The sequence below is a fragment of the Chelon labrosus genome (assembly GCF_963514085.1).
Source record: "Chelon labrosus genome assembly, chromosome: 19".
Classification (NCBI taxonomy): domain Eukaryota; kingdom Metazoa; phylum Chordata; class Actinopteri; order Mugiliformes; family Mugilidae; genus Chelon; species Chelon labrosus.
In genome coordinates, this window is record NC_140352.1 from 2,074,944 (window position 1) to 2,086,002 (window position 11,059).

The window sequence follows — 11,059 nt, forward strand, 5'->3', positions numbered from 1 at the left end:
TTGCAATTTCCTTCACATGCATTGTGCACACTGTCTCCAATCTATTTTCATTTAAAGACAGGGCAGGGGAGAGATTTTCTGGTGGTGCCATGTTTTGAGGTTAAGGTCAGGGGTCATATTCACAAAACAGCCTGAGGCCAAGCAGCCCTTCAGTCTGAGATACGTTTGCTTTAGAGCACCTGCTCACAATACTGCAGGTAACTCAGCTGAACGTAGGTACAGCCAAAATCAACGTCCACAAAGTTAATATTGATTCAAGTCAAAACAATCCAATAACAGCAGATATGATTTATTAGTTTAATTATTTTATTAGCTGAATAATTAGTTTATTTTTAATCTGACTGAAAGTACACACAGAAATGATCGCCCTTTAGCGGACATTTTGCTAACTGCCTTTTAAAGTGAATGGATGAATAAAGTCCCAGAGGTGCTGCAGAGGACGGAGGTGTGAGCTTGAATCATCTGATGACTGTAAACTTCACACAATCCTAACAAAGGTTTGGTCATTACCTCATAACTTCACTTTGACATTAGCCTTGTGACATTATCATTATCAGTCCCAGCCCAGAAAAATGTAACTTGTGATATGAAAATGTGAGCAAGGAGTGAAATCATTACCATCCTGCAGCGGTTAAGAGAACAGAACAATCAAACTTGAACTCAAAGAGTCTTAAACATGCAAAATATGGTAGAAGTTAAAACATTTTAAGGCATTAAATTAGATAGAAGAGGACTGGTTTCTAAATGTTGAGGTAGACACGAGGCTTTGTTACCTAAAACTGTGTATGTTACCTAATGTGTTTCTGACCCAGACATGGTTGAAGTATGTCTCACAGAGTATTATAAGAGCAGTAAAGCAGATTTGGTGAGTGAAACGGCTCCTTTATGCTCATGTGTGAACGTAAACCCTCTTCTCAAGTCGTTCTTCTTTGTGTGCTCTAATCACGCTGCAGCTTTCTTAAGTATCGGGCCCACTAGCTGATGCATGAGGAGCTGAATGCGTGAGTCCGACGTCCCCACAGACCTCAGTGTTTGCAGACCTCGTCCATGGTAACGTGGTGTGGAAACGCAGCAGCTGCTCGGCCTGGCAGGAGATACCAGGTGTGTGGTGGAGCATGTTGTCTCCCCCGTGGCAGTCCCAAGGAGAGGCGCTCCCCAGGCCTCGCTGCACACAGACCTTTATTCAGACGGCCGCTCTTTAAAGGCAGCAAACAATCACTGAACAGTAACAATAAGGCTTTACAGGGCAGATAGTTTAACTGTGAGTCGGCCAAATGACAATGGCTTTTATATACAGTGGTTTGTTATAACAAGGTCAGAATGATGGATCATATTTCAACATAAATACAAAAAGAACAGAAGAGATTTAAATCTGTTCATTCAGTGACTTCATAATGTAGATAGATAGATAGATAGATAGATAGATTTAGCAGCTTAGTTAGCAGTAGAGTAGAAGGCTACAGTTAGCAGTATAGTTAGCAGTAGAGAAGGCTACAGTTAGCAGTACAGTTAGCAGTAGAGTAGGCTACAGTTAGCAGTACAGTTGGCAGTAGAGTAGGCTACAGTTAGCAGTATAGTTAGCAGTAGAGTAGGCTACAGTTAGCAGTATAGTTGGCAGTAGAGTAGGCTACAGTTAGCAGTACAGTTAGCAGTAGAGTAGGCTACAGTTAGCAGTATAGTTAGCAGTAGAGTAGGCTACAGTTAGCAGTATAGTTATCAGTAGAGTAGGCTACAGTTAGTAGTATAGTTAGCAGTAGAGAAGGGTACAGTTAGCAGTATAGTTGGCAGTAGAGTAGGCTACAGTTAGTAGTATAGTTAGCAGTAGAGAAGGGTACAGTTAGCAGTATAGTTGGCAGTAGAGTAGGCTACAGTTAGTAGTATAGTTAGCAGTAGAGGAGGCTACAGTTAGCAGTACAGTTAGCAGTAGAGTAGGCTACAGTTAGTAGTATAGTTAGCAGTAGAGAAGGGTACAGTTAGCAGTACAGTTAGCAGTAGAGTAGGCTACAGTTAGCAGTATAGTTATCAGTAGAGTAGGCTACAGTTAGCAGTATAGTTAGCAGTAGAGAAGGCTACAGTTAGCAGTACAGTTAGCAGTAGAGTAGGCTACAGTTAGCAGTACAGTTAGCAGTAGAGTAGGCTACAGTTAGCAGTATAGTTAGCAGTAGAGTAGGCTACAGTTAGCAGTACAGTTAGCAGTAGAGTAGGCTACAGTTAGCAGTATAGTTAGCAGTAGAGTAGGCTACAGTTAGCAGTATAGTTAGCAGTAGAGTAGGCTACAGTTAGTAGTACAATTAGCAGTAGAGTAGGCTACAGTTAGCAGTATAGTTAGCAGTAGAGTAGGCTACAATTAGTAGTATAGTTAGCAGTAGAGTAGGCTACAGTTAGCAGTACAGTTAGCAGTAGAGTAGGCTACAGTTAGTAGTACAATTAGCAGTAGAGTAGGCCACAGTTAGTAGTATAGTTAGCAGTTTAGTTAGTAGTAGAGTAGGCTACAGTTAGTAGTATAGTTAGCAGTAGAGTAGGCTACAGTTAGGAGTTTAGTTCGCAGTTACTTTATGTATAGTTAGCAGTGGTTAATGGTAGCCTATAGCTAACAGTTAGTGTAGTCAGTAATAGAGTAGTACAGTTAGCAGTAGCGAATAATACAGTTAGCAGTAGTTAGCAGTACAGTTCACAGAAAGTTAGCAGTACAATGATCTGTAGCTATCACAGTTAACAGTTGAAAGTAGTATAATAAGCAGTAACTTATAATATAATTAGCAGTAGTTAGTATTAGCAGTGGAGTAGTGTAGTCAGCAGTAGGTAGTAGTAGTGTTAGCAGTGGCTAATAATACATTTAGCCTTAGAAAGAAGCTGGGCGTGCAGCTAGCCATAGCCTATGGAAAGCAGTTAGCAGATTTATTAGCTGTAGCAAATAGTTAAATTAGCAGTAGCTAGTACAAGACTATTGTTTATTAAAACAAATAAATTTAATTTGACAGAAAACCTGAACGTGACACAACATGACCTCTACCACTGACTGAGAGTAATTAATAATCACAGACAGAAATTAGCATCATACATTGAATCAAACTAATGACGAGCTGGTGGGTTCAGATTCAGCATGTAAGAATCTCTGAGCTATTCCAGGTATGTGAGGAGGCCAACAATGGGTCAGTTTTCTTACCACCAACACCCCCACCCCTACAAACACCAGCAGCACCACCTGAGGTCGGCTCCTGGATTAGGTTTCTCTCAGCACCTTTTCCTTTGAGAAGCCTGGAGCCCTGTTTCACCTCCGCCAGGCGTTTCCTGGGGGCCCCTGAGCTTACAGACTGATGGAAACATAGATTAAGTCAGGCACATGACAAATACTTAAAGAAAAGACACCCAGGGGGAGGGAGACTATTTTAGAATCAGTTTTATACGTTTGAAAAGTTTCACACGACCTGAAGTGCAGCCTGAAGACTCCCAGGGGCTTTATGGGAACTCCTGGAGGAGTTTTCTCCCTCTCAGACATTTACAGTTGAAAACTTAAAAATGAACAGAAAGATGAGTGCGATATTTGTATTGCTTTGTAAATAATTTCTGATGCAGATGCAGTGAGATGAAAATGCTGCGACATAAACAACACAGCTCTGCTCTGGTCGCAGGCTTTCTGCAGGATTAGCTTCATCGCTCATAATCCTGTCAAAGCCCGCGTGCACAAAAGGCCTGGCAGCTTTTCTAACCACTTGTCGAACATTCAACAGCTCTGCGCCGTCCCTCTATATGTGGGAAAGATTTTCCACACATGCAACATAAACCAAAGATCAGAATCTGAGACGTGCACCGCTAGCGTTAGCGGTCATTTGTGTATCTTCTGACCTCAGCGTATGAGACAAATCACATGTTTTTCCTGTTTCAGGGTTGAGCTATCAGGCCTCATGTAAAGCAGCTGTGATACAGCAGAGGTGTCTGGATGGAGACGTGTTTTCATGCTGCAGCTGTGTCAACACTGTGGTCAAACAGCTTCCCTGTAAAACGGGCAGAAAAGTGGAAAAGTTGTTTCTATTTCTCTGCCTCCTCTTCATGCGACGCCTCCGACCGGAACGTAAACAGTGAAGCGTTCTGATAACTGAGCGTCTGTTTTTCTGTTTGTAAATCTGCGGGGATGGGCTCAGGCTGCGTTAAAAAGGAAGCAGGGAGGTGTTTCGGTGCTCAGGTGTCCTTCGTCAAGGTAACTCCTGGCTGACTCACAGCGCCGGCTTTGTCCCGAGCGCACAAAGAACACACTGTTCACACTCAGCCACGAAATGACAAGTCAGTGACACACCTCGAATGACTCGTCATCAGGGGCCAGAAGACGTTTATGGGACGTGATCTAGATGTTCATGAGAAATCAGTTAGTGACCGGTGTAGATAAACAAACGAAATCCAATCAGCCATAACATTATGACCTGTGAAGTGAATAACAGTGATCACCTGGTTATCATGCCACATGGTTGATGTTTAAAGTAGCTCACAGACGTTTATTTGACTCAGTGTGGGGCAGTACGGTGGTGTGGTTGTTAGCACTGATGCTTCACAGCCAGAAGGTTCTTGGTTCTAATCCACAGCCGACTGGTTCCTTTCTGTGTGGAGTTTTCATGTTCTCCCTGTGTCTGCCTTGTTAAAACTCTTCATGGAGGCGTTTTAGATAAAAAATAAAAGTGCTTTCAAAGGTTAAGTGCATCTGAATGTCCCTCTGTGGAAAGGAACTAAAGTGTATGTAATAAATATCCACATGTATTGCTTTATTTTATGTATACCTTATACATTCTACCTCAGTATACTCTTATATTTATGTTTCACCATTTTTTCATGACTCTTATTCTTTTTTCTCTGTCTCTGTCTCTCTCTGTCACACAAGTCTCTGTGTGATAATGCTACAGGACAAATAACAGGTAGTTTGATTTGTGTAATTGTCAGAAATCTAAAATCTAAAAAAAAAAAGAATGCAACAAGGATAAAAATAAGAGGATAAATACGTGCGGTGTTACTGCAAAAAGAAAACTGATAGTACCCAGTTTGACAAACTTCAGGTTGCAGCACAGAGCGCTCCCTCACCGTATCCATGGCAACGCTCTACTTCTACTACTTTATATCAGTCCACATGAGACCAGATGAAATAAATGAACGATAACACAAATCAGTTTCATGTTCCTGTTTGAGATTCTCAGTCAAATATTTAAACTGACACACAGATGATTAAAAAAATAAAAAGAACTGTGACAAACATCTGAATGATCTTTGATTTACCGGACCCTGAATCCACCTGACAGAGTTTGTGCTGCTAGGAACAAGCAGATCACGTTTGTCTCACACCTAAAAAGTCCCTGAAGACTTTCTGTTCTCACAGCCTCAGCAGCAGATCATGACCTTCACAACCCCAGGAAGGCTTCGTCCTCAGAGGACGAGAGCGTAACGAGGCAAACAAGGACAAGTCATCAGTGGAAGTGTCTAATTAAGACCAAACGAGCTGGGGACTGTTCCAGGTACAAAATACGAGCGCAATAATAACTTCTGAGAAACGAAACAAGAAGATACGTGAAAACATTTCTTCTGATTAAATGAAGAACGCTTACAGAGAAATGTTTTATTTAAAATCTTTGTTGCATCAAGTGTATAGTTTTATAGACGGCTTAGACTTCAACGTCAATTTGACGTCGTAGCTATGACAACAGCCCAGACCCTCTGTAGACCCTAACACCTCCTCAGAAATGTAACTGGCTGTGATTGGTCATCTTGGTAGTAGCGTGTTTCTGCTTTAATATTTCCGGCTGCTTCTCCATCTCTGCAATTTTCAAATTGTTTGTTTTGGATCAATAAAGATGGAACACATGGAGGAAAGGTTAACTGAGGAGGTTCAAACATTTGTACGACTCGTCTTCGGTGAAATTTTGGCGATGGTTTTAGTCGCCATTGCTGAAAGTGAAGCAGGAAGTAGAAACAAAAATTAACCAGAGTGGCAAAAAAGACACAGCGCCACCTAGTGTTTGGGTGGAGTTGTTACAGAGCGAACCATACTGACGAGTACACAAGTAGAAACAACTCGCACCGGTGTGGCTACGTATGTAGGTCACAGCGTCTATGTCCCACAGAGGAATAAACTCTACTTTATTTTACACTTTTATTGCTTTTAGAAATGGAACCATACAAAAAATACCTATTAACCATCAAAGTGAAAGCAGATTTCTTCAAAGTAACACGACACTATCTGATTGGCCCAGCAGATCTTTGCTGGAGCAGAATCAGTTCCCAACGGAGAGACTCCAGACCAACTTCCTGCCACAAAACATTTTATAGGTGGTGGAAGTTGGTCTGGCCGATTTTCTCTTACTGGCTGCAGGTGGTCATAATTTTATGGCTGATTAGAGTCTATACAGCACATGTGATTTTTGCAACAACCCAAACAACTGGAAATTTGAAAAATTCCACAAAGACAGTGGCGGTTATGACCTACTGAGATTAAACTAGTAATCTACTTATTTTCTTTGATTATCCTGTAAATGTTTGACTTCAGAGAAACCAAACACTTGACCTTGTGGATAATTCAGCTTGAATATGAGGATCCAGACTGACCTTTCTACCTGACTGTTTACCTGAGTACAGTCAATCATTCTCTAGTTTGCTGCAGAGGTCAGGTGAAGGTAGAGGAAGGGAAGGTTCCTGAATGCATCGTTTGTTTCCGTATGTTTCCAGTGGAGAAGCAGGATGTAAAGGTTAATCTCCGGAGTCGTAGTTTTAATGGAAACGTGAGGCTTGTAAATGTGTATCTCTGCCCCGCCATGGGGGCAAAGCCTGCAGGGTCTGGACGAGGTGGAGGGGGTATCTGCTCACTTTTGGAGGGACAGAAGTGTTTTGAAGTTCCAGAGCTCTGGGCTCTGGTGTTGCTGCCAACTATGCAGAGTCTATCAGTCGGTGCAGAGATAAACAACGTAGTGGCGGAAAATAACAAAAAGCACTTTCCATTTTAAAGCTGTACACAACTTACAGTCTGTTATTCAATATTCTCACACTTTTTATATCATTGCTTTGTCACATTTCTGCATAAATGACTCAAAGCATGTTTAGTTGATGTTATTGCTGCACAAGGAGGTCAGAGCAGAAGCTGAAAACAATGCCTCACATGCATTTCACAACTCACTCTTGAATATATAAATGCACAAGCATAATATTTCTGTTTCATGTGTTTTATTGGGTTCTCTTTGTCTACTTTCAGGACTTGTGTGAAAATCTGTTGGTGTTTTGAGTAATTTTTATGCAGAAATGTAGAAAGGATATACATATACATACAAGTACATCTGAGGTTTCTATGCCACTATATACATCTACTACACCACCATTCAAAGCTTTGTTTATAAACTGCTGCTCTACAAAAATAAGATTTCCGTCATTTCTGGTCACCTCTCCACTGTCTTTACTGAACCAGTTTTAATGCTTTACTGCGATAAATCTCAAATTGTTCACATCTCTTTCACATCAAGGAGGTTTCCACAGAATTCAAACCTCCCAGAACACGATCGAAACAAACCCACGAGACAAAAGACCTTCAAATATAAAGTCACACTCCACATAAGCAGTGATTTTCTGGTTGTCCTTCTGCTTGTGTCTGACGGTTTGTGTCATGGCTCTGGTGAGATTCTGGCCGCGGCAGCAATCACTTCCTGCTCTGCAATCAGCCTGTACACCTGAAGCCTATTTAGCCATCAAACCAATGCAGCATACGTACACAGGTTCTAATCTGCTCCTGTGCGTCAACTCCCTTACTTAATGTGTTGCTGTAGTGATGTGATGTCTGGAGGCGGGTAGAGTTTTTTAGGATTTACTTAAAGAACAGAACTTGTCAGAGTTTCTCCAAACTTGATTACATTTTGATCCAAAAATCAAATTTCAAGTGTTTAATATGCTGTCAGGAATCAGGACTCAATCTGGATTCAAGGACATGTCCAAAAACAGATTTGTAGTCTAAGCAATTATATATATTCTAGTTTTTATGTGTTGTTTGAGTTTGAGTGTTGAGAACGTATCCAATAACTTCACTCTTGCTTCAACTAAAGCTATAATTGCAATAAAACATGTTCTACTAGCCGAGGCAGCTCTGTCCGTTCATGTTTGACTATAAACCTCAAAGGAAGAGTCGGCCTACTTTTTTTTGTTTTACCTGTTATCCAGCAGTGAGTCTCAGTTTAAAGTTTTCTTTTAGGCCCGGAGGCTTCCTCTGCCCGCTGGGAAAAAAAATAATATTTGCAGGGAGCAAAACAAATGTTTAAATCTTAGGTAATTAAATATTAAACACAAACAACAAAGCCAAGAGTAACGAAGCAAAATATTGGACTTAAATACTGTTTTTTGGCCCTGGGGACAAACTGAAGACATCCTGAACATCATGTGAACCAGAAACCTTCACCAGGTAAGAAATGGACACAAGGGTCATGACTTAGGAATAATTTTACTGTCATCTCCATCCTTTTTAAAAAAACGTATTGAGCAAAACAACTGTTGAACCACGAGAACTAACACCAGCGGTCTGAAGTTTACAGTTTAGCAAATTAGCAAATATAAAATGATCATTTTCCAGTCGTTACTGCACAATTGAGTTAAGGCAGCACTAAGAAGAAGGACACCTCACGGCTGGACAAGCTGATCTAGAAGGAGGACTCTGTGGTAGGGACAGAGCTGGAGTCTGGAGTCCCTGACATCAGTGGTTGATGGAAGGACCTTGAAAGAACTCTGGTCCATCATGAACAATGTCCACCACACTCCACAGGACACCATAGTCAGACAGAGCAGCTGGTTCAGTGACAGGCTGCTGTCTCTGCTGTCTATCCTTATCTATCTAATTCCATCATTATAGTCTAAATTTACACTCATCGTGTCATCCATTGTAAGATATTTTCAGTATTTTCTAAGAGAATCATGACGAAGTCGTTGTGTAATCGTAACGTGAACAGAGCCCGAGTCCTGTAGGGAGCTCAGTGTTGTCGTAATTCAACATTATTACAAAAGAGGTGGACCAGAGAAAGTTTATTGTTGCATATTCCACCATCAGTCTTGTCACGTGTCTTATCTGGTCTGCAGCTGTACCATGTTTTTTAAAGATTTATTTTCTCATAACAACACGTCACTGATAAAAACAGACGTGAGAGGCGAGGGCCGCTGAGCCTGAAATAGACGTAGCATCACCTCCTGAGGACACTTGGAGGTTATCAGGCCACAGCAGTTGGCTCGGTCATAAATCACAGCTCAGCCTCTTGACCACAGCAGCGGGCGGTCGGAGCTGCTTTAATAAAGACGAGTGAAATATGAGCACGGAGGAGGTATTCAAGACCTGTGGGGAAACTCTCAGAATGAGCCACGAATAGTGTTTTAACCAACGGTAGCCTTAATAACTTTAAATATGCACTTTTGCCAGTTCATTAGGTACACTTGTGAAATACATCTAATATAACAACCTTATCTTATCTTCATGACTGTCACTGAACTTAATGTAAACTGAACATAAAAAAACGCATTTAAATAAGAAGGACTCACCTATGTCCCCCAAACAGAGTCAGGTCCCCACAACGTAAGTAATACAGACACATACACTTTAATATTTTTGCTCCTTTGCCAGTTCATTAGGTACACTAGTGAACACAAATGCATTCTAATATAACAGTCCTGCCCATTTTATGTCACTCTGGAAAGATGCATGAAATATACACCTATTTGCCAGTATATTAGGTACACTAGGTAGGACAAATATATTCTAATATAATATAACCGCGCTTTAAATCCTCCTCCATGCCTGTTCTAATGTTCAGCCGATATAGAAACAGCGTCAAAATGGTGGTGGTTCCATTACCCTAGCCCACTGACTACAACGTCAAAATAACAGGAACATGTGTCAATTCAATAGTTCACCAAAATGAAAACACAGTTTAATCAACATGCTAACTCATGCTAAATACCAGAACCTTCATGTAAATAAGATTAGTGCAGAACTGTTATATTTAATTATATCATAATTATATTAGAATGTTTTCACTAGTGTACCTAATGAACTGGCAAGTAATGGCCGGTCTTTATTTAGATTTTTCTTTACAGTTTATTCTAAAATATGCATCATCTCCCCAAGTCACAACAACACCTCTTTCAGTTATTTGAAACTAAAACTCAACACCAGAACTTTTATGGAGCTAAGATTAATAACAGGACTGTTTTCACTAGTGAGTGTTTATAGCAATGCCCCTTTAAATGCTGGAATGATTTAAATGAATTATGGTGAGTCTGCACAGTAATGTTATTGTAGTTCATTTGAGAACACTGCTTTGAATAAATTATGATGTTTGGCTCACGTATGTGTGCACACCTGGATGTTAAACAATGTCACGTAAGCATGAGCAGCACTTCAGCGGTCACTCTCAGACTCTGCAGCTTTGCTACGCTTGGCTGTTTTGTAGGATTTCAAAATGAAACCGTACGCAGCCAAGAAATTCACATTAGTGAAAGTATCCCAAAGTTATTTCTCAATGTGTTAATTGTTCTGCTTGTCCGTGCATCCAAAGCAGTTGAATTTGAATATTAATGTGAATACAAGCCAGCAGGGAAGTTGGTGTGCTCCTCAATGAGCAACACTTTGAAAGGCCAAAAAGTTATGGAGCTGAACTCAGAGAACATTTAGCACATTAACAGCTGAAATGACATTGGACTCTTCTCAAGCAGACATCTAGTGAGTCTATTTGATGGCAAAGAACCAGCACATGCCTCATGGAAATATCTTTCCTGTTTAAATAAACGTTCCCTGTTCTCTATTATTCTCTTTTAGTGTTGTTTTTAGTGGATGTTCAGTGATTTAAATATAGCGCAGCATAGAGAAGCTGGACATGATTTGATCTCGTGGGAAATAGATAACTGAAACCATGATCAATTATTTCCTCTCATGACCTTCATGAATTCCGCCGCCGGATGTTGGGATCGATCAGAACGCTTGATGAACATGATTGAATTTGACCTCCTGCTGTTATTTTCTCTCACGTCCCGACCACACGGCATTACGTCATGAATGCGTATGTTG